General features: G+C 35.4%; 1 long non-coding RNA gene across 1 annotated transcript; it reads right to left on the reverse strand.

Moving 5' to 3' along the window:
* Positions 1-654: 654 nt before the first annotated feature.
* LOC135968202 (uncharacterized) lies at positions 655-8,350 on the reverse strand. Its single transcript, XR_010582795.1, has 4 exons — positions 7,057-8,350; positions 5,185-5,230; positions 3,107-3,200; positions 655-1,140 (listed from the first exon to the last, which is right to left on the reverse strand). It is a non-coding gene; the product is annotated as an uncharacterized lncRNA (long non-coding RNA).
* Between the last annotated feature and the right edge of the window lie 15,982 nt (positions 8,351-24,332).

The raw sequence follows: 24,332 nt of genomic DNA on the forward strand, positions 1-24,332 counted from the left end.
AATAGACTCAACTATTCCTCAATTTCTATGCAAAATTCACTTAACATACAACAATAATAATATGTTTGACATATGAATCAGTTCATGCCAATTTCCTACCTAAAATATTCTAGTTGCTACCCGGTGCAATTAAGAAACAAATACCAAAAAATTTACTATGGTTTACAGGCCACTTCACAATTTAGCCTGCCCAGTTTTCTGAAACTATGTAGTCACTTGCCTCTACTTCATTCTGCTGCAACCGGTGGCTTCTGTTCTATCCCTTGGGCTATTTCATGTATTGAAGTATTTTGTGTGTGTGTGTGTGTTTTCTCTACTAGAAGATTTCTTCTTCTTCTGTCTTTTTTTTTTTTTTTCTTATTTGCTTCTTTTTCTCCTTCATATTTCTAGACAAAACCTCATAGGTTTTTGTGACCTGGGGTCACAGAAAACCACACAGAATGTTTATTTTAAAGAATTAGAAATTGGATGGAGAAAACATAATAAAAAGATAATTCAATTGAGTTTGAGAAAGAGAATCCCATGAGAAAAGGCCCATCCAAAAGAGTGAGAATAGCGTGCATATGCAGACATAACTGTGATTTTTAAACCTGGCAAGTAGCCAGATGGCAGTTCAATCAGCTGTCAGTTGTGTGAGCATCTCAAAATCAAGACGGTTGAAACAACAATCATTTATTTAATTCACATTTCTGTGGGTTGGAAATTTGGGCTGAGCATTGATAGATGGTTTTTCTGATCTGTACTAGGTTTGGCTGACCTTGGCTGGACTTACACATGTGTCAAGGTCAACCTCCTGTCATCTGGACGGGTTGGCTTAGGATGGTCTCTTTAGGACAGTTTCCCTCTCCTCTGTATTATGCCTCATCTCCCAGCTGGAGAGGTTAGGGCTTGTTAAGCAGTGACTCAGAAGGTTCAAAAGGAGCAGCAGATTATTCAAGGCCTCCTGAGGCCAAGGCATGAAACTGGCATGAGGTCACTTGCTGATGCATTCTGTTGCTCAAAGCAAGTCACAAGGCCTATCCAGAGGCAAGGAGTAAGAAAATGGCTTCTGTTTACTGATGGGAAGAACCGCAAAGTCACATTGTAACAAGCCATGGGTATAAGGAAGGAAATAACCAAGGCCATGTTTACGACTTATGACTGGAGTCAAAATTGGAAGAAGAAAAAAAAAAACAGAAATAAGAGGTTAGTTATCAAGCCCTCATAGGCTCTAATGTTAGTGTGTCTTGGTTAGAACTTTTCTGGTTTTAATTAAGAGCTTTGTATTGACTGGTGTAGGTCAAAATGATAATTTACTTAAATAGTATCTCACAGTTTCTGAGGACAAAATGTAACTGCTTTAATTCTGCTTCTTTTGTGGATTTTCACAGTCATAAATATGGTTGTTTAAGTGTGTACTCTGTTTTGTAATTTTTAGTGCATTTTCATGGATATAACCGGCTGGTTGGTAGTATAATTTTTAAAACACATACTCCCTATCATTGACTTAATAGATTTTAGGACTCAATCTAATATAACTGCCATAACTGTTTAAAGAAAATATTGTTAAAAAGAGTAGCCAGCTCTTTCGTGAAGACTTTACTTATTAGTTTTTATTTTATCTCTACTGATTGCTGGAACAAAAATTATTAAATTTTTCAAGTTGTGAATGTTGTAATTCCTCAGTGCTTATGTGCATATGAACATCTTCCTGCTCCTTTTAACTTGGATAATATTCTGGATAGGTAGAAAATGTTAAACATATCCATGTGTCTTTAAAACTTGAAAATTATATTTTACCATCTTCTGTTGTCTAGTGTTATGAGAAGTGAGGCCGGTCTCACTTTTCTCCACAGCTTCAAGGATTAAATGCATTCTGCCTAGATGTGTAAGATAGTCTTTTATTTTTAGAAGGTTTTTTTTAAATATTAGGAACTCAGCTCTAATAAAAGCGTTATTCTAATAAACGAATAAAAAACACAGCTCTGTGTTCTTAATTTCGTATTACTTTTTCTCTATACACAGTAGCCATTCTTAGTTCATGATAAATTTTCATTGTGTTCTCCCCCATAGAAATAGTGGTTATACACAATCTTTGCCTAACCTAGATTTAATTTCTATATCACTTTATTTTTTATTCTATTGCACACTTGTATTTATTCATTTTTATGCATTTTTCTATTAACCGAAAATCATTGATACTACAAATCACCTCTCATAAAGTATTTTGCATTTATAAAATTATTTTACCCCTTTCCTGGTCTCTTTAATGCGCTCTGTTTTAATGCGTTTTTTTTTTTTTTTTTTTGAGATGGAGTTTTGCTTTTATTGCCCAGGCTGGAGTGCAAGGGCACGATCTCGACTCACTGCAACCTCCGCCCCCTGGGTTCAAATGATTCTCCTGCCTCAACCACCCGAGTAGCTGGGATTACAGGGATGTGCCACCATGCCTGGCTAATTTTGTATTTTTAGTAGAGGCGGGTTTCTCCATGTTGGTTAGGCTGGTCTTGAACTCCTGATCTTAGGTGATCCACCTGCCTAGGCCTCCCAAAGTGCTGGGATTACAGGAGTTTTTTTTTTTTTTTTTTTTTTTTTTTTTTTTTTTTTTTTTTTTTTGAGACGGAGTCTCGCTCTGTCACCCAGGCTGGAGTGCAGTGGCCGGATCTCAGCTCACTGCAAGCTCCGCCTCCCGGGTTCACGCCATTCTCCTGCCTCAGCCTCCCGAGTAGCTGGGACTACAGGCGCCTGCCACCTCGCCCGGCTAAGTTTTTGTATTTTTAGTAGAGACGGGGTTTCACTGTGTTAGCCAGGATGGTCTCGATCTCCTGACCTCGTGATCCGCCCGTCTCGGCCTCCCAAAGTGCTGGGATTACAGGCTTGAGCCACCGCGCCCGGCCGAGTTTTTTTTTTTTTTTTTTTAACTTCCTAGTCTGACTCCTCTTCTTGTTCTCTATTTTCTACTTCCAGAATTTGACTTATCAAAAAAAAAAAAAAAAAAACTTAAGCAGTGTTAACATATACTTTTCCTACCCCTGTTCAAGAAACAAGAACCCAGGAAAATATTTCTAAAGATTCTTAAAACTCCTCATCCATTAACACGTAAAGAGCTTTTGTCTTTCAAACTCACCTGAGAAGATTAAACTAAGGAAATAGGAAACAAAATCCAAAATACAAGAGGATGATGCTAAGTTCTTGGTGTTCAAAGACGGCAAAGTAATATACTGCAGGGGTGGAGACAGAAGAAACCAAATAAAATATTTTTACAAACTACACAAAAGCCTGTCCTGCTTTCATGCATCGTCCTAGATGAGGGATGCCAGAGGATTCCTCTAGCGAACGGCTGCTCAGAATGTGGTCCACACACCAGCAGCAGCAACATTATCTGGACATTGTTAGAAACTCTTGGGTCCTGTCTCATCCTATTGAATATGAATCTTTGAGACTGGAGCCAAATCTCTGTGCATGCACAAGCCCTCAGGTGGTTAGTCTGAATGCTAACATTGGAGAAGTAATCTTAGAGAATGTACATTGCACACCATCGAATTAAGATTAGTGCATTCATAGAAGAGATGTATATGGAACTCCTGTGAAATAGTTGCATTAAGTGGGAGGACTACCAGTAGAGTTGCTTCAGTCACAAGGGCTCATCTTGTATAGACATATACAGTGCAGTTGTCAAACAATAGCATGCTGACGCTAAAGGAGTAACTATGAAGATGTAGACCAAGTACTAAATACATCCAATGGTTTCCTGACTTCATTTGATAATTACATTTTTGAGTATGTCCACATTGAGGCTAGGTTGAACTGAACCTCAAGAAAAACTGACACTACGTGTATTTCTATCTAGATATGCAACTGTAAATGTTTGGAGGCCAAGAAAAAAATTCCAATTTAAGAAAAAAAAGTTTAAATGTATTATTTATCACAACCAAATGCTTTTATGTAAAACCATACACACTACATACAAATCGTTTTCATATTGCACATTTTCTGTTGAATGTGTTCCCCTTTGTTAAAACAGTTTTATCCAGTCTTACTATAAACTCAAGATTATGTGGTTTATCTTTTGACGATTATATTTTTATAGCTGAACACTCTTTAGTGGTACTTTTCAGATTTGATCAGGGCTCCGTTTAGAATGGCCTGCCTGTGTGAAGTTGTGGTGAGAATGGGCAAGAGGAGAAAGGGTTGGTTTTAAACCAAGCTACAAGTGTAGCCGGCTGCTCTCCAGGTCTCCTTAACTGCAGGCACGTTTTTTACAAATATCCTGGGAGCATTTCATTAGGGCTACCTGTATATCCACATCTTTAGGGCTGCTGTCTAATGATACCCTAAACCAATATACTTTTATTCCTTTAATATCTCTAGACAGTTCATTCACACATCACTCTTTGAAAAGTGTCTGAAGCCTGCTATAAAGACACATGCACACGTATGTTTATTGCAGCACTATTCACAATAGCAAAGACTTGGAATCAACCCAAATGTCCATCAGTGACAGATTGGATTAAGAAAATGTGGCACATATACACCATGGAATACTATGCAGCCATAAAAAAGGATGAGTTTGAGTCCTTTGTAGGGACTTGGATGCAGCTGGAATCCATCATTCTTAGCAAACTATCACAAGAACAGAAAACCAAACACCGCATGTTCTCACTCATAGGTGGGAACTGAACAATGAGATCACTCGGACTCAGGAAGGGGAACATCACACACCGGGGCCTATCATGGGGAGGGGGGAGGGGGGAAGGATTGCATTGGGAGTTATACCTGATGTAAATGACGAGTTGATGGGTGCAGCACAGCAACATGGCACAAGTATACATATGTAACAAACCTGCACGTTATGCACATGTACCCTACAACTTAAAGTATAATAATAATAAATAAATTAAAAAAAAAAAAGTTACGCCTGGTCATAATATTTGAGCTATTTTATAACCAACCCTCTCACCTGTTGCAGCCATATAGCATTGTTGTAATTCTTCCTTCAATTCTCACCTTTGAGTAAACTGATTACTGAGCTCCCTTTACCCTAGAGGCAAAGCAGTGAGTTGCAAAACATTTACTACTTTCACCACGGTATAAATTATGTTCCAATAAAGTAGTTGAAACCTTTAAAAAAAAAAAAAAAAAGTGTCTGTCCTATTCTAAGCAATAGCTGTCTAATCCAAATATGTAGTCTAGTGGTTTTCAAACCTCATTTCTTCTCTCTCCAGGGTTTGGTTAAAGCGCCTCTGGGATGCTATTAGATAAAAGAAAGAGAACTAATGTTAGTCGTGGTCTCTTCCCTTAATTAAATTGGTATATTTCTGGTTCCATCTGTTATGAAAAATTGCATTTTTTCAAATATTCTGTTTATTAAATCTTCTGTGAATATTTAATAAGATTCTGTTTATTAAACAATTGAAGTTTGAATAATATTCATATAAGTCAGGGAAATATGTTAGCATGTGATATAATGTTCCTGGCAAACTTCAATAAAACACTTAACATTTGCTAGAGGTTCTCTGGAGGTAGCGTATTAACCAAACTTATTCCAGCAAAGGTTAATTTAAGTAACCTCAGCAGAGTGCTCTGGGACAGTCAGAGACCAGTGATGACTGTGTAATCACCCCCTTTAGGAAAAAGCTTAGACTTTCGTCAGTAACAAAAAATAGGTCATAATAAGACTAGAAGCCTGGTAGGAACGAAGAATCATCCTTATTCTTTAACACATCATTTCTCATTTTCTATATTTTTCAAAGCATTTTCTCTAAGATATTAAAAAAGATACACTCGTTTATTTTTCCTTTCTGAGCAAATTTCACTGATAGATATATATATTTACATATATTTTATATATTAACTTTTGGAAACATATATACTAGAGACAGTAACTGCGATTTTAAATTCAATTGACCATCTTTTGAAATATACTTGTCTCAACTTTTATTGCTGATTTAATTTCTTTTTTCAATGTAGAATGTCTATATTTTTAATCTATAAAGTGATTAGAGCAGAACAATTCTTCATTAAACGATAATAGTAAAATACTGCTCTATAGGTAAAAACTAAAGCCACAAAGAAAGTCACCTATTAAATTGACAACCAGATGCTGGTAGTTAAAAAGAAATATTAGTTTCAAGACTTCACAACAGTTTAAGATAAATATGTTGTGCTCATGTTTATGATTCTATTGTCAAATGTGTGCTGATATCTAGGAATACTATGCTGTCATAGATTAATGTTTAGCTATTTCACAGACATCGAAGTCCATCTCCAAGAGTTTTAGATTGCCAAGGATTGTTCTGTGCCTGATTAGTATTTTAAAAGACACAGTCACATGTGATAGCATGTGGGTGTTCTGTTTTGTGTGGTGCACATAGTCCTGATGAAAGTGCTATTAAAGATCACATCATAGGGATTATGAAAAGCAACGATAGTGTGATGACTGCAGCAGTTGCTTAGACCTGGCAATATGAGTGGGAGAAAGCTTTTTCTCTATGTAACTATTGCTCTCATTCAAATATAGCTGGAGGCTCTTACACCTTGAATCACCTCAAAATAAATTTTAAACATAATGAGGAATAATAGAAAAGGGAGTTATTGAACTTATAATAATCAACTCAGAAATGCCTCAAGTAGACTTGTTTTAAATTACTTTTAAGGAATGTGAGACTATGAACTTCCTTAACAATATAAAATTTCCTAATCAATGAGTCAGTGCTTGAATACAGTAGCTATGTTGCCACACAATCAGATAAAAATACATATAACAATGTTCAGGGTGTGCGATGTAGCAGGCATGTTGCATATATATGAAAAACGAGAAGTATAAAGTATGTAATATGTTTTTATATGGAAACAAATCCTCTGCCTTCGAGGTATTCTTAAATATCCATATCACGTAGTTGTAATGTATCTCTTGAAAATTCAAAATTTTATTTTCCTTCAGATTATTCAGACATTTAATCTTCTTTAAATATAAGCGTAAGTTAAGAAATTATTCTACAATGTGTAAGTATAAACAACTACTGAGAAGACAAACACAGTATTTCATTGTGAACAGTTTCTCTAAATGGTCCCTGCCTTCTTGCTCTGATTGAAACTCGAATGTCCCCTGAGGATGCTGATTCTCCAGCAGGCTTCTCAGGGATGCCCGTGCTTTCCTCCCTCACTACTCATACACCTAGGCTTGAAAGCGAAGGATGTGACTTCTTTGTTCTGCATTGCTTTTTCTAGAACCTTCCCTCTCCGCCTTCAGCTTGGACTTTCATACCATGAGTCAATCTTTTCTTGTTGCCAGTAGCACTGACCGTGATTTACTCCTCCTTATTCCTTGAAATCTTATCTCTGTGCTCACTCTGTTTCTCTCCAACACAACTTTTAAATCCTTCATTACTTCAGTGTACACCTGTGTGGTCTTTCCAAATCCTGGAATCTGTGTTATTTGGCACCTTCAAACTCACCTGAGAAGATTAAACTGAGGAAATAGGAAACAGTCCTCCTTAACTGTCACTTTGAAGCCTGTACCTTATACCTCATCACTATTAATGTCAAAACAACTACAGTCCCAGCCACCAAAATCTTTTCCAAATAGTCCTAACGCATAAAAATCGAAAAATTGAAGATCTCGCAAGCTCTTACCCTCAAATTGATACACTTAGATTTGACATTTTTCTATTACTTATGGAAATAGTACTAGGAAAAATGTGTAAGTGTACCAAAATTACACTCAATATTGATACACTTATATTTGACATTTTTCCTATTACACTGAATAAATTGTGAGTAAATCTAGTGAAAATCAACCTCCCATTCATATATTCTGTTTCTGTCTCACATAGTCCAGGATAATTCTTAGCAATTATCTTTTCTCTCTTCCTCATCTTTAATATATCTTTCCCTTAAGCCAACAAACATCTTGTCAGGCCTCCCTAAATAATAATAAAAGTAATAACCATAACCTCAATCTCCACTTCTTTTTCCAACAATCATCAAATTGCTCTGCTTCCCTTTACTGAAAAACATCTCAAAATTAGTTTTGTCCACTGTTTCCAAATTATCTCTTGTGTCTCTCCTAAGGTCACCAGTGTCTTCCATATGTTCAGAACCTGTAGTCAGCCCTCAATCTTTATTTGCTTCACCTTTCAGCAGTGCTTTATGTCATTGATGATATTTTCATTTGTAATATTTTTAATCTCGGTATCCAACTGGTCGTATTTTCTGGGAACTCTGTATTATTTTCTTCTTCTAGTTATTATACACAAGTGACTCCTAAATTGTTATTTTGGTCCTGCACTTCTCTGGATTCCCCGGACTATAATATCCAATTCCTACTTTACATTTCAATTTGAAGGTCAGATACACATCTCAAACCTAATGTGGGCCACCTCTTTGAGAACCTTCAATATTAGTGTCTTCTATATGATGCCACTGGCATTCTGGAAGCAACATGAACAGAATGGTGAGTGGGCATCTCAGGGTGAAGGATTATGGTCCTTAATCTCACCATTTTCAGCTGGATACTCACGCCTCTAATGATGGTTAGAATCTCTCAGTTCCGAGATTCTTTCTACCAGTTCTCTCTCTAAACTTTAGAACAAGGGCAGAAGGCAATCCCTAGAAGTTGGTAAAAGGCCGGAGATGTAGAGCTCTAACTCTGCCAAATAATGTGCCCCTGTTCCTCCATATTCAAGTCATGCCTCTTTACCTTCATTTTACAGAAGTGATAGTTGCCACCAGTTCCTGTGACTTTTGAGTTTTCTGCCATTTAAATACATTTGGTCCTAGTTTCCAAACTTTTTCGCTATATGAAAAAGTCATTAATGTCAAAACAACCACAAAGTCAACCAAACTAAAAAGTCAGCTAAAAAGTCATTTAGTATTAAGCCAAGTGAATGACCAGTTATTCATCTTCTACTCTATTTCCAGAAATCTGCTGCTGTTGATTTCTTTCTTTCTTCCCTGCCTTAATAATCTCCTTTCTTAAAACAGAAACAATGAAAACCAAAATAACTTTTACTAGGGTTCCCAGAAAGAAACAAAAATTAAATTGATTAATATGCATCCAGTCCACCATCTTAATCCAGAATTATGATGAGTTTCACATTTAGAAAGTTACTAAAAATGATACAACCACTTTAAGATAAAAAAAAAAAAATTCCTACTACAATGTATTTGCTGCAGTTCTCATATTAATTATTTCTTGAAAACATGTAATTAAACATTAATTTGGCTTGAAAACATTATGATGTAAAATATATTCTTAGTTAGGATATAGGTCTGTATTAAGTGAGCCATTCCATAGTACCATTATCAAACCTTTTCCAAATGAACTGATTGGCTGATCTAATTTATTTTATGATGAAATATTCCCCTTTATACAGTGGAGTTAAGATATTTACATCTAAAATACTTGCATACTTAGTATCAAAATAAATTTCAACCCATCAAGACATGTAATTAATACTTATTTTGTATCCAGCACATAATAACCAACATAACATTTATTTTGTTAAATTCAAGGATATAGTACTGACCAAAGCAGTCTGCATTCATGAGTTTGTAACTTAACTAGAAAGACAAGATGATAAACAAGTAGTTAAAAAGCATCAGAGTGCAAGTGTTGTGAAGGAGATAATATGGTGTGCTACATACAAACACATACACACACGGAGAATATACCTACATATTTGTGGAACATAGACAGGAGAATTCACTTTTACTAGAGGTTAGAAATGTTTCCCTGAGATAGCTGGCATAGGGTGAGTCCTGAAGACAACAGTTCAATAGACAAGGAAATAGTAAAGAGTGAAGAAGAAGGAAGAGCATATGCAGAGAGCATAATGACAGACAGAATACCAGGAAATGAACTGGGAACCAATGAAGGAATTTTTAAAAATGTGTAAAAATGTCCCTATTCCTCAGTTATTCCTTTGTTCACTGCACAAAGGAGTAGAGGGGTTGCAGTTTCTTTAGTTTTTATTTTATTTTATTTTATTAATTAATTAATTTTTAACTGACTACTGTGATTGGTTTCATCGTGATAAGATTTTCATTGAGTCCAGCCCTCTGCATGCAGAAGGAAACAGTTTGACTTCCCAAATCACTACCATAATTAAGCATTCTGCTAAAATCCGCTACAATCTTTTTCCACCCAGCATTTTTTAACTAAGATGATGAAGTTATAATCAACATATATACTCTCTACTTAAGTCAAAAAAAGTCTCCCCGGCTCTCTAAATCCCAACAGAGTATTTGTATTAAGAAGTAAAAGCCAAAATTATTTTTTAAGAAAGGACTTCCAATAACAGGTCACAATCCCCAAATCCAGAGAAAAATATTTAGCACCTTAGTAATACAAAGGTATATGAGTCCAACAATTTGGGAATGTTGGAGATTTGAATTTTACTATGAAAACATGCTATGGGTTCATTGAATCTTGAATACAATTCTTCAATACATTGAAACAAAGTTCACATAATAAATATAAAACATATAATTATCCTCTGTCAGTGACATCTTAACAAATTAAAGACTAGTATGCTACTATAGTATATTTGGGTTTTCAAAAGAAATGCAATTCACTTACTTTTATGGTTCATGTAGGTCTAGGAAGAATGCACATGCTACCCCAATGGTTCTCAAACTATGATCCCATGATCATTAGCATCAGCATCATCTGGCACCTTGTTAGAGTGCAAATTCTCATATATCCTAAACTCTAGGGTCAGACACTCTGTAATCTGCGTACTAACCATCCTTTTGATGACTAAGAATACAAATACTTCTTGCATAAACAAGTTTCTAAGTAGCAATTCTGAATCAGCAAACACTTCTCAGTAGTAGTCATTTGCTAATGATCTTATATTCAATTTATAACTCATTTGTCTAAACTGGGATTATTTTCTTACGAGAGCAATAAAGAATGGTATGCTTTCCAAATTAGGTCAACATAATATTTTCCATTGGTATTAAATTTAAAATAATATGCATTTAATGAAAAATAATGGAAACTATGTTACAATAAAATTTGGATAATTTAATAATGTTAAGAATCAAGTATATTTTAATATTACAGATTGTAGCTCAAGGAGGGTCAAAGTTATTTAGATTATAATGGGGCAAATAAAAAATAGGCTAATTCTGAAAGACTTTATCAGTTGATGGCAATGGGTCTTTAGTAAATAGAATTTCTTTCCAAAGTCTATGCTTTAATTTGATCGATTCAGATAGATCCTTAGCATGTTTCATATACATAATCCTAATTTGGTAAACTTTGGCCCATATACGGATGAAAAGAGAAGGCAAAAATAAAATATTTTTGTGAGGCAAGATAAAGGATGGAGTGGGAACACAATGCTTTTTTTTTAAGTGAAAAGTTGACAAAAACTATGATAAGATCAGGGGAAAAAAGAAAATGAAGGAGTAACCAATCATCTGAAAATGAAGAAAAGCGGTGGTTAAATCATTGCTTCAGACACTTGTCTGTGCTATCCCTTAGAAACTGTGGCTCTGGAAGAGCTCCTCTAATGAGTAACTTGCAGAGCAGAAAATGAGGTGAGAGGGAATGTGAAGAAAATCACCTGTTTGGCTGGACTGAGCAAAAGCGAAGACAGTTGAACGGACTAATTTATATGTATGAGATCCTTTGAATCTGGATGTTCTTAACTCTGAGTGCACCTATATTTAGTAGACATGTCAGAGGATAAGCATCTTCTTATGCTAAGAAGTCATTTTTACTTCTTTAAGGTGATTATACCCCAGTTCAGCTATGGATAAATTACATTACACTTAGTTGATGACCTGAAGAATTGGATGACGTCTAAAAGTGAAAAAACTTGACATAAGTGTAAATTATAGATAACTGGTCATCCTAAATTGCTTATTCTGCTTTTAGGGACAAAACCTGCTCTTTAGAGAGACAGCAGCAAATGGGTTTGTTGTGGTTGGTTTCTATCATATACTGATGTTGCCTATGATTGCTTTACAAGAATTTTAAATTCCATAATGCCATAATTTTCAAATTATTAACCAAAAGCTGACTAAATTTAAAATAAATTATTGACATAACCTCACCCATATCTACCTATTTAGGGACACTCTGTATAATTACTGGGCAGCTTTCTCTGCCCACAGCCTGTGTTTAGTATTGTCTCATTCAGGCTCCAAGATGGAGCTTTCCTCTCCCCTACTACACACAATAGTCCCAGAATACTTTATCCCTTGGGTAGCTGTTTTCTAATTAAAATTTACCTGTCATGAAATTAATTTATTCAGTTTGTAAAATATTAGTGAGTGTGTATTTTCTAGTCTGGTAATCAATGATAAATGCAATAAAATTCTAAATTCTAAATTCTAAATTCTACCTTTTGGGATATAATAGTTGATATTGTTTGGCTGTGTTCCCACCCAAATCTCATTTTGAATTGTAGTTTCCACAATCCCCACGTGTCGTAGAAGGGAGTCAGTGGGAGGTAATTGAATCATGGTGGTGGTTACCTCCATGTTGTTCTTCTGACAGTGAGTGAATTCTCACCAGATCTGATGGTTTCATAAGGGGCTTTACTCTCACTTCACTCTGTACTTCTCCTTACTGCTGCCATGTGAGGAAGAATGTGTTTGCTTCCTCTTCTGCCATGATTAAGTTTCCTGAGGCTACCCCAGCCACGTGGAACTGTGAGTCAATTAAATCTCTTTCTTTATAAATTACCCAGTCTCATGTATGTCTTTATTAGCAGTGTGAGAACAGACTACTACAATATTCTAAATAATTTCCAAAATATGTCAAGATCTATCCAAAGGTAATAACAAGCTTTTGAAAGAATTTCTAATTGCAAAGTATGAAATAAGATCAACAAAATTATAATGAAACTAGAATATATATATATATGTATAAATGTGGAGAAGCAAAAAGAATAATTTTAAAGTATAAGATGGAAGAGGAATGCAATATCCTTTTTTTCCTGAGGTTGAAGAGAAACATCACATTCTGTGAAAGACAGAGATAAATTAGCAAGTGAGAACCCTAAAGAAGCACATTCATTTGACATCTTAAGCATTAAATGGAAGGCAGGACAGGTTAAATGGTTTTAAGAAATTCTCCTTAATGGAAGCTTATTTTCTAAAGACTTTATCTAAAGTGGAGTTAAGCAAATGATCAAGGAGTCTAGCTCTTTTTATCCATAGCAGCAAACAGCTCCTCCGTGCTTAATAAGTGAGTATGTGACAGCTATGGCAGGAGCTCATTATGGCTACTTGCTTCTAGAAACTTCAATTATTACTGTCACTGTACTTTATATTCAAAAGGACATTTTGATTCATGTTGCTCTAAAAGGTTTTTTCCCCGACTATGGAAATGTGTTTAGTAGATAATTTTATTTTGTTTCCAATGAAAGGCATTAGCTTTGAAATGTACAGATAAATACTGCAAAATGCCAATATGATTAAATACATGGGAAACAAAATTGCTTTTGCGAAATTATTTTTTGCTAAGGTTATATATTTAATTCACTTCTCTCTCTCTAAAATAATGTCCCGAGTAGCTAATATGTGGAAGGCAAATTTATTATTTTTAGGTATTATGGAAGGATAAAAGAATAACAATATAATATTCCTGCCCTAAAAGTGTTTATATTCATAAAAGAGATAAGTCTAGTACCCAAATATGTGTACTATGAGGTGAAATTTAATGTGTGTGGTATAGAATACATAAGGTTCCTGTGATCTCACAAACCAACCACTCCCTAAAGTAGCACCACAACATAAGGGTGTGGCAGAGTATATGTAAAAGAGAAAAAGCAAAAATACGAATTTTAATACTGTTGGTTACGCTCAAAGAACAAATGTGTTTCTGGTCTCTTCCCCTGTTGTATATAATTGGGCCAGGTGAGACACCATGGATTTATCTTGCTCTTTTAACAAATGCACAAAAGAAAAGCAAATCCCTTTTTGAGCTGTAGTTCTCAAACATCAGTGTCCATCACAAACACCTGAAACGTTTTTTAAAACACAGATAGATTGGTAGGCATGGTAACTTGCATTTCTAGCAAAGGTCGAAAACGGATACTGATATTCCTGGTTCAGGGACCAGACTTAGAGAACCATTCCTGTAAAGTGTCACTGTGGAATTACCCTCTGAATCATGTTGCATCCAATTCAATTTTAAAAAGAGAGAAAAGGAGAATATGCCCTTGTAAACTTCAAGCCCAGATACAGTCTGCCAAAGTAGATACTCTATATTCTCTTCCTGTGCTTCACAAATGTCAAACATGCTATTTTCATGCCTTCTACCCACATTAGAAATTTGACCGTAAAATTAAAGGTGGTTTATATGTATGTCTGGGTTGGGATTTGGATATTAGAAATAAAGAGCTCTAATAGCAATGAGCCTTCTATAAAGTTTAGAATATGTTTACAACTGTATACTACCAAGGTGAAGCAGCCTGAAAACTATGTATAGAACCAAGCAGATCTAAATTTAGTTGCGATCTATTCCACTAAACTGGCTAGATTACCTAGGGCACATGAGATTTTTATATTTTTAAGTTTATTATAGTCTAATGGATTAAATAGTATCCTCTTGTGAATGTGACATTTGGAAATAGTCTTTGCAGACTTAATTACATTAAGATAAGATCATATGGATTAGGGTCCAACCTAAATCCAGTAAAACTGATGTCCTCATAAGAAGACAACATGAAGACAAAGGGACACAGACACAGTGAAGACAGGTATGTGGCAATGGAGGTAGAGACCGGAGAGAGGCAACTACAAGTCAGACAGTGCCAAGGATCGCAGGCACCTACCAGAAGCCAGGAGGAAGTATGGAAATGATCCTCCCTCAGAGCCTCCAGAAGGAACACACGCTGAAGGCACCTGAATTTCTGTGTAGGGTAACTTTTTTTTCCCCCCTTGACCCATCTGAAATGATTCCACACAAATCTATAATTCCAGCAAAATGAAATATTTTCCCTATATAAAATGCCATTCTCTATCAATTTATACCTGGTCATTCAAAATGCAAGTGATTTTTTCTGTGTGGGGGATGGGGGGAGTGACATTCTTTAATTGTGAAATAGCACATATTTTTAATGCTATATTTTACTGTTTTAAACTCAAGTGGAATAGCTTGCAGGGCCCCCTTCCCCCTCCCAAGAGTGATTTCGCTCATTCCCTATTCATTTGTGGGTGATTTAACATTGTTATGAGAGAACAGAGGATAAAGGTCTGCCTTTGAAAAAGGACATGTATTTATTGCCACCTTTTATAGGAGTACTTTCAAGGCTCCTCAGAAATGCATGTGGCAATTTTATTCAGCATCAGAATTTAATTTGTTGAATTCATTTTAGACCTAGGGTTCTCATTTTTGTTTGTGAGCTTCCAGGGTAGGTGGAATTTAAAGTCTAGTAGAATTTGGGAAGTGAAGCAATTCTTTGCTTTTTTTTTATTTGCCCTTCCAGCACTCATTTCTCCTTTCAGCATCTTGACCCTAGCATTGGATTTGCTTGTGGGGAATGCCACAGAGCTCTACCCTCCTCAGGAAGTAGCTTACTGTTCCAGATCTATGGGGTTCCTCCTCCTTCAACGGAAGCCTGTTCTTAACTGGTGAGTTGTTGTAGGAAAAAAATAAAAAGTTATACTACATGTATGTTTCTTGTAAAATAAAGAAATTGGTCTAGATGATATCCAAGACCCCTCAAAAATTGAATTTTTTTTAAGTGTCAGAGTGAACACAGTAAGTCATGTTGTTCTACATTTAGAAAATTTATTCTTACTTGATGGCTTCTTTATACCTCCTTATTCCAATCCAACTTTGTGTTTTATAGTTTTCAACAAGAATGGGCAAGTGGGGGAGAGGGGCAATTTTTGTGCCTTTAGCACTCAACAAAATGCTGTCAGCCAATACTTGCTTCGTCATGTGTATGTGTTTCTTGAAACTTCTCAGCCTTCACCTAGAAATTCACCCTTTAAATATTTACTTTATAATCCAGCTTATGGGTAGTTGGTTCTCAAATAAAATGATATTTTACTGGAAAAAAGGAATTGAATTTATGCAGGCTCAATGCTCTATTTTAACATGAATGGTGTTTTTCATACACTGACTTTCATGGTACTCTCAAGGTTGCAGTATTACATTCCGCTACAAATTTTGTTTAATCATTAAAGCCCAGAATGTCTAAATGAGAAAAGTATACTTTTTGCAAAGAATTGCAGACATCTCAGTTAAAAGTCAATCCAGTGAGTGCAAACATTCACAAAAGGAACTGAACTGCGGAAATATCCAAAATACATGTCAAAGAAAACATGAGGATTATGGACAACCAAAATCAATCTTTTCAAGCACAAAACAGTCCTTTTAAAAAGACTTAGATTCTGTGTGACCATAATCGTAGGCTTGAATAGAATGTTCTTTCAATTTTGGGGCTGCAATCATTTACTGAAGCATGTATTGATTGAAAAAGCCTTGTGAGAATTCTGATTATCCCAACGTTTCTCACTTGAAGTGAAAGGGGCAGCTTTTTTTATTTCATTTTATGCAAAATTACAGTAATTGGTGTCTGACCTTTTTGATATGGACTGTTAAGCATTGCACTGCTGGATCCCTTCACAGAATCAATTATTTTAATTATGGCTATGTGACAAGAAGAATCCAGGACATAAACAAGAAAAGAAGATTTAAATAAAATGGAAAACGTATTTTTTCCTCCATAATATAAAAGTGCTGTTAACAATAAACTTGACCAATTATGGGATTTTCGCATTTATATTTTAAATTTAATTTTCATTTCCAAATAATTACACTTTCATAGACAAAGACAATTTATTTAATGAGTACACGGAGTAAAAACATTGATTCTCTCAAAAAGTAGACAAAGAATAGAAGAAAAAATAAACAATCTAAATACATGACTTAAAAATGTTGTAGAGATGTCAATACTTTTAGAATGGCATTTTATTGCAAGACTCAGAAAAAGATAAACATTTTAAGAACTACCTTTTATATAACAATGTAAATCCAGGTCCATAAGACTGAAAGCTATCTGAACAAAAAAAATGACAATAAAAATTGTAATGAAATAACTATTATATTAGATGAGTTTTCATTTTCAACCAATAGAAATACCTAGAATCTATTTTTATTAACCCCTCTCTTTCCAATAAAGCCTTTGAGTTCAGTGGTTGATGCTAGCATATCATACTCAGCTCAATAATCTTAATCTACCTCTTCCCACATTTGGGTTTAACACCATCATCTGCAAAACTCTGTACAGATGCTACAAAGTAGCTTACGATGGGGTTACATCTTTTGACTTACCATATTCTCAATTTATGTTAGTTTTATTGGACATTAAACCCTAGCATAGTAAATCAAAGAGAGTACAGGTTGCAGATCACTTTCACCCCATTGCTAATTCAAAAAATCAAATCATAGGTCAAAGCATTTTAAGTTGGGGATCATCTGTACTTGGACACATGTAGACAACTCAAACAGATTTCATCTTCTCTTGAGAGTCCAATTCTATATATATATTAAAATAATTTACCAAGAGAATTGTGCTTATACATATATAAACACAAAATATGCAGAGATTGGGGGAAAATGATCTTGGTTCTTTAAAGTGATATTTGTTAGCTTGTACAATCATTTCACTTCTAAAATGACCAAATAAGAGAAGAGTCTGAACATTTTGCTTTCATATAACCAAAAAAATTCTGAAAAGAACCAGGAGGCAGGATACTCTAAAGGAACTACGTGATCATGATGGGGAACCTCCCGATGTCTCTCCATCCCCATTGCATTGGCCCTGACTCAGTGGTTCAGTGAATGCTACCTGGCTGGTGGTAGGGACAAGCAGTACAGGTATGATGAATTGCCTTCAGGAAATGTCTTATAAAACCAGAAACAGACTTAATTACTGAAACTGATCTGGGACTTACTAACTAGCTGAAGGGCCCTGTCAGAGGTGTTGTCAACTTGTGCACTTATAAGAATAGTCCGTGCCGCTCACTCTCCCACACACAAAAAAATTGTCAACATTACCCTTCAAGGAATCTGAGACAATACTTTATGTATAGAATTGAGATTTTTAACTTGCCTCACTCCCCCCAAAATAGTAGCTTGCACCTTATTAAGATAATAAGAGACTTTTAAGTGCTTATGCAAACATCACTAGAAATTCATGTAGCTCTCAGATGACTTCAGGGATCTCCTCAACATGACACTCCTCTTGATTACTGTGGGGAGTTACACACAGGGACAACATGCCCTGTGCACAGTTATCCCTACAGTGGGAATCACCAAATTAGAAATGGTGGTATGGGTTAGGTTCCTGGTTCTATCTACAGTAGTAATGACATCATCTCTGAAAGGCAAACCACCCTACCCTCAACTCACCGGCCAGTGTTGTTATACAGGATGGAATTTCCCTAGACTTCTTCTTCTGGGACATGGAGGAGTTGTGCTATGACTAATACATCCTGCTATGCCTGCGTTAAATCCTCAGGCAAAACAGAAAGGCCAATTCGGAAAGCTGAGAAAGCCATTTGATTTTTCTGAGGTATACTACAGTTGTTAGAGAGATTTGTTCAGCTGTCTGGGTCCAGGACCCGGGAGGTCATGGTTAAAATCAGTACCCTTGGTTAGCCTCATCCTGCCGCTTGGCATTGTGTTGATAATAACCTTAATAGGTTTTATTAAGACACAATGAACATATCTGGGTTTAGCCTGTTTCTGGCAGGTTAATCAGAGTGACTGACAGAGTGGTGTTTTTTATGGGAAAATTCACCAGAATCCAAAGCAGTGTATAAACTAGGGATAGATATTTTGGTGGGAACAAGGAACAGTTGAGTTCTTGCATTTCTACGTGTCTGGTAAACAGAGACATTGACTGCCTCTGTTCCAAACTGTCTTTTCTAGAATGTTAATACTTGGAAGATAGAGATAGTGGTTCCTGCTACAACAAAGTGCAGGTTTGCTGAGAACCAATGGAAGACAGAGCCAGTGTCTTCCTCTAGAGCAAAGTTCATGCTGGCTGTCCATCATAAAAATCCTGGGCTCTTTATACTCAGGATTCTTCTGCAGTGCAATTCACTATATTTGCAGGTTTCAAAGGCTGTCTTTGTTTTTTAATTTAAATTCAATTTTTTTTATTGTTTTGAGATAGGGTCTCACTCTGTCACTCAGGCTAAAGTGCAGCAGTGTGATCATGGCTCACTGCAATCTCTATGCACCGGGTTCAAGTGATCCTTCCACCTCAACCTCCCGAGTAGCTGGGAGAATAGGTGCACACTACCACGCCCAGATAATTTTGTTATTTTTTATTTTGTAGAGATGAAGTTCCCCTTTGTTACCCAACCTGATTTGAACTCATGGGTTCAAGCAATCCTCCTGCCTTGGCCTCCTGAAGTGCTAGGTTTACTGGTAGGAGCCCACCATGCCTAGCTAACAGGCCCTCTTGTCACGCTGTGGTAATTAGAACTTAGGAGAACAGCCCCCAGCATGCTGATACCTTGGTTATTGTTATTCTTATTGTGAATAATAAAGTCATTTGTATGTGGTCAGGAGTCTCATGTCTTCAGTCAGCCTCCATAAAATTGTGACAGGCTAATTTGTTTTCTTGAAATTAAGGTTCATTCTCAGATTCACAATAGCTCTTCAGACATAAATCATGCTTTCTATTTAATCTGATTCAAACTTAAATCATGCTTTCTATTTAAATTTCTTTCCATTTTTATAGGGAAGATGACATTAAAACTCTTATCCATTGTTTTTTCAAATACCGTTTAAATCAGTACATTTAGAGCTACCCATTACTATTTTGCTTATATATTTTTTCCTGCAACAAATAAAACACTTCATGAAAATGTCCAGGTAAATGACTTGACACTCTAGGAAGGGCTATGTAAAGTACTTTTTAGAAACATGAAGAATGTAGCATAAAGAACCTAGAAAATCCATTCTTAGAAGGGTTGCACACAACTGTCAGCCTTCCTATTGCTACATATCAATATATTTTGCAGTATGCTAAATAAACTAATTTATTCAAACAGAAAATGTATCTGTCCTGGGGAAGGAAAATGGAATATGTTCATTCACCTGTCATATATTCATCACTTAGCTAAATACACAAAAACGTGATCCTTGTTTAAAAAGAACTTTTGCTCAACACACAAGCTTTTACAGATTTTCTTATTCAAAAACAGATGAAACTAACTCATGGTGCTAGAATTAAAGACAGTAGTTATCTTTGGGTGCAGTTGTAAACGGAAGGTGGCACAAGACAAGCTTCTACAGTGCTGGGAATGTCTTATTTCTCATCCCAAGTGCTGGTTACATGGATTAAAGCTACGCACTTAGTAGTTTTTGTTTTTGTCTTATTCTGTATGCAAGGTATACTTCAATAACAAAGTTACTTTTAAAATGTGGCATTATGAGGGTGCAGAAAAGGGATGTGTGACCCGGAGTGCAAAAAATCTTCTTAAAGAAAGTAATGCCTGAAGAGTCATAAAGAGTGGAGTTAACATAATATTAACAGAATTGGAACATTAGGAAGTACATTTGAGGACAGGGGACTGCATGAATTTGCAGAAGGAAAGAGAAGCTCTAATGGTGTTGAAAAAAATCATGCAAGAAACAGCTTGACAAGATGGCACTGGAGACAGTATAGGGAAAGATTATACGGACCTTTTTTTATACTGTCAAGGAACTTAGGTTTTATAAGCCAATAAAGAGGAAAAGTCTTAACATTTTGAATTGATGCATCCTTGTAGTACCCTATTGAGGACTGATTTAAGGGCATCTCTATTGAGTATTGACTAAAGTGGAAAATAGTTGCAGTACCAGAGAGTCAAGGCTGTGGATTTGAGATCTACTTAGAGTGCAAATGGAAAGATCAGATAGGTACTTGCTCCCCTGTGTCTATGTCCAAGATATGTCTAGAGAGGTGTTCTTTTCCATCAAATTCTATAGGGTTATTGAAGAATAAAACTAATGGCCCCTCACCTCCAAATTAAGGCTCTGTCCAAAATCTCCCCATTTCTTGGGTGTCTTGTGTTCTGTTTCTTGGGTGTGCTGGGTTCTTAAGCTTTGATATGTTGGGGCAAGGGGTAGGAAGAGGACACAAAGGCTCAGTCAGGGTTTTGCTAGTATCTTTACTTAGATCTGCAAATAAAAAAAACCATACCTAAGACAAGATACTCATAAACTCTATCCAGTGGGGAACCACCAATGACACTGTTATGATACTTGAGTTCACATCTGTCTTCAACTTTCCCTTAAGGACCAGGTGGAGAGGCTCTCTAATTTTAGGTCCATTCACTGGTAAGCATTCTATCATTGTTTTTCAATTGGTATCCAAGGTTTTCATTAATTATGCAGTACAAATCCTTTTTATATCGCACGTTTTCATTTTCCTAGGGTTATGATAACAAAACAATACCCTTGAAGGTTGAAAATGTATTTTATTCAGCCCAGTTGATTTTTGCATACTGATTACTTTATATCCCAGCAGTTAATCATCAAGCTTGGTGTCATTTCAGTTTCTTAATTTATACTTATCTCAGACCCCAGACAGAAAACATGCAAATGGAAAAAGAAATGTGAAGTCTGACAATGAGTTTAATTTCTATGGCTCACTTTTCCATCCATTACCATCATAATTGTGAATGTTCCTTTGACATTGAGCTCTTCCACTTAACATTTGTCTAATGACTATGCTAAAATCAAAATGAAAATGCTTTTTCTATTACAGAGTTCACAAGATGTAGCATATGAAACTTAAAATATATAACGCAACTCAATATAATTATGCACTAAAATATGTGTATATGTATATGGGTATATATATATATGTATGTATATGTATACATATATATGTAAGTTTACATGGAGAGAGAGACATTCTGCTTCAAAATTCAGAAAGAAATGTGCATATATAAGTTCATTAAAATTATTTTATTTGGCCTTTTATCGTATTATTTTTCATGAGAAAATATAGACACACTTTGCTACAAATTACATACCATACATTCATCTCAATGGGATGTTTGTTATAACGAACATAGCTTAATTCTGAATATGATCCATGTTTTTAAATGGTCTTTAAATTTCAACTTTCTATTTCTCCCTCTCTGATTATCTTGCATGTTATTACCCCAAAAAGTTGGCAAACATTTACTGAATTTGTACTATGCTCAGTATAAGAATCATTTTTTTAAATATTCAAAGAGGTGAAAATATAAAATTATAATATTTCAAAATTGTACTAAAAGATATGGTATTATACGAGACATAAAACATACATACAAAATATTGTTTGTGTCCAAAATAAGGAACATTACCACCTGGAAGAAATAAGAAAGATTCCTGAATGTGGTTACTACTAAGATACTTGTGAAATTTAAAATGCAGCCAAAATTTCTTTCTCACTAACTTATCCACAATTTTATTTGATGTGGTGCTATGCATAGGTAAAACTAACATCTCAGATGCTATTTTATCTAGGGGTAATCGTTTGACAAAGTTTTAGCCAAGGAAACATAAGCAATAGTCTGTCAGCAATGTCTGTATACATTTTCGCTCACTACATCTTGTTCCTCTCTCCCTCTTAATCTTCCTCAATAAAAAAGTGTTCAACTATAATGCCTGAGATGAGAAACTGTCTTATGACCAGGAGAGTACAGCCACCAGCTAAGGGTTATTTAGGTATGAAAGACATGAGAGGCAGTGACCTTCGTGGCATCCTAGAAAAATTTGGAGCAGATATGAAAGGTCTGCCTCTCAAGTGTGATTCATAAAACTCTATCAAGCCTTATTAATCTTTTACAACACCACCATGCTACCTGTAGCCAAATGTAACCCCAGCTGACACAGTTATCCACACAAAAGACTGAAATTTACGTAGAGAAGGCACGTATTCTCTTGCAATTTTCTGACTAAACTGACATGTAATGGTGCCGGTTTTTGATCCACTTGATTGAATGTTGCATTTTTTTTCACCACAAAGAAGAGGGAAGTAATCTAAAAATGTATTAACTGTACATGTTCTCTTTTACAGATTCACATTAAATCACCAAAATGGCACAAAGGTTTGAACTGTCAAATCAAACTCATAGGAATCATAGACCATAATGAAAAAAATTTTTAATTCATTTTACTAATGAATTAAAGGACATAGGCAATTATGAGACACAAAGTAGTCTTCCTTTGGAGACATCAAGACTGTCAGAAATAGCTTCCCATTACGATCCTTTATCTCTGGCTTCAAGATGTATTCTGGTTTATGTTCAATCAGGGAGATTTGTTGCAAGCAATATATGGTAAATGATTACTGAGATGTGAAGGAATATCTTCATGTTGTATCATATTAATAATACGGCTTATGTGACTTATCCCATTTTTCCCTTTATTTACTGTAAATGAACCTAGGATTTGTTGATTTATGGTTTAGTAAATAACTTAAATAGACCTGGTATGTCCTGATAAAAGTTTCATGTATAAAACTCTCTGTTATCTTTCCCTTGGTACAAAAACACTCATGTGTTTATTAAAAGATCTGTTTACTAACATGATCGTAAAAAGATTTGTTTAGTATCACTCCTTCTTCCTAAGTTTCTCAGGAATAAGGAAGAAATGAATTCTAAACCCTTTCTTGTCCACCACCAACCACCCAACTGGCTTTGCTGTGACTTCAGTCTTCTTCATCCAGAAATAATTTAAGTCCTTGTCTCTCAAGTTATTTTCCTTTTGAAAGCCATCAGATTTGGGTTGGCATTTGTGTGAGTGAGAAACAAAATTTTATCATGTCGAGTACCACATTTGTGGGCTTTTAAATTTTGTCAGCTAGATATTCTTATTAAAATATTGTTTCTTATCTATAAATGTACATCATTAAGTCTTTACCCAAACCATTAACAACAACAAGGCAAAAGCATAACACTAGACTACATATTTTTCAAATAGACACACTCATTAATTCATTTCTGCCAAGTTCTATCAACTTAGGATACAACCACGTACAACCATTACAGTGCCTGTCAGGTTCTGTCAACCTCTCTAAATAAAAACCATATGAAGGTATTAATGATACTTGTTCTTTGGTGTATAAGCTTCAGAAATCGTGAAGGACATACTGAATGATGACTTATTCCCTCTCAACTGGACTATGACTAACCTTTTTCCTTTTACTTTACATTGTCCTTACTAATTACTAAAACAATTTTTAATTTCTTATACATTTTCTTTTACTTAAACTCCCTCCTATTGTTGTTAATAGTTCTTTAGTGAAAATATATTCTTAATCCATGTCTTCCAAACTACAGTCTTGGACTAGCCAAAATAAAAAATCACTTAAATTCATAAA

Source organism: Macaca fascicularis, chromosome 18 (assembly GCF_037993035.2).
Source record: "Macaca fascicularis isolate 582-1 chromosome 18, T2T-MFA8v1.1".
NCBI lineage: Eukaryota > Metazoa > Chordata > Mammalia > Primates > Cercopithecidae > Macaca > Macaca fascicularis.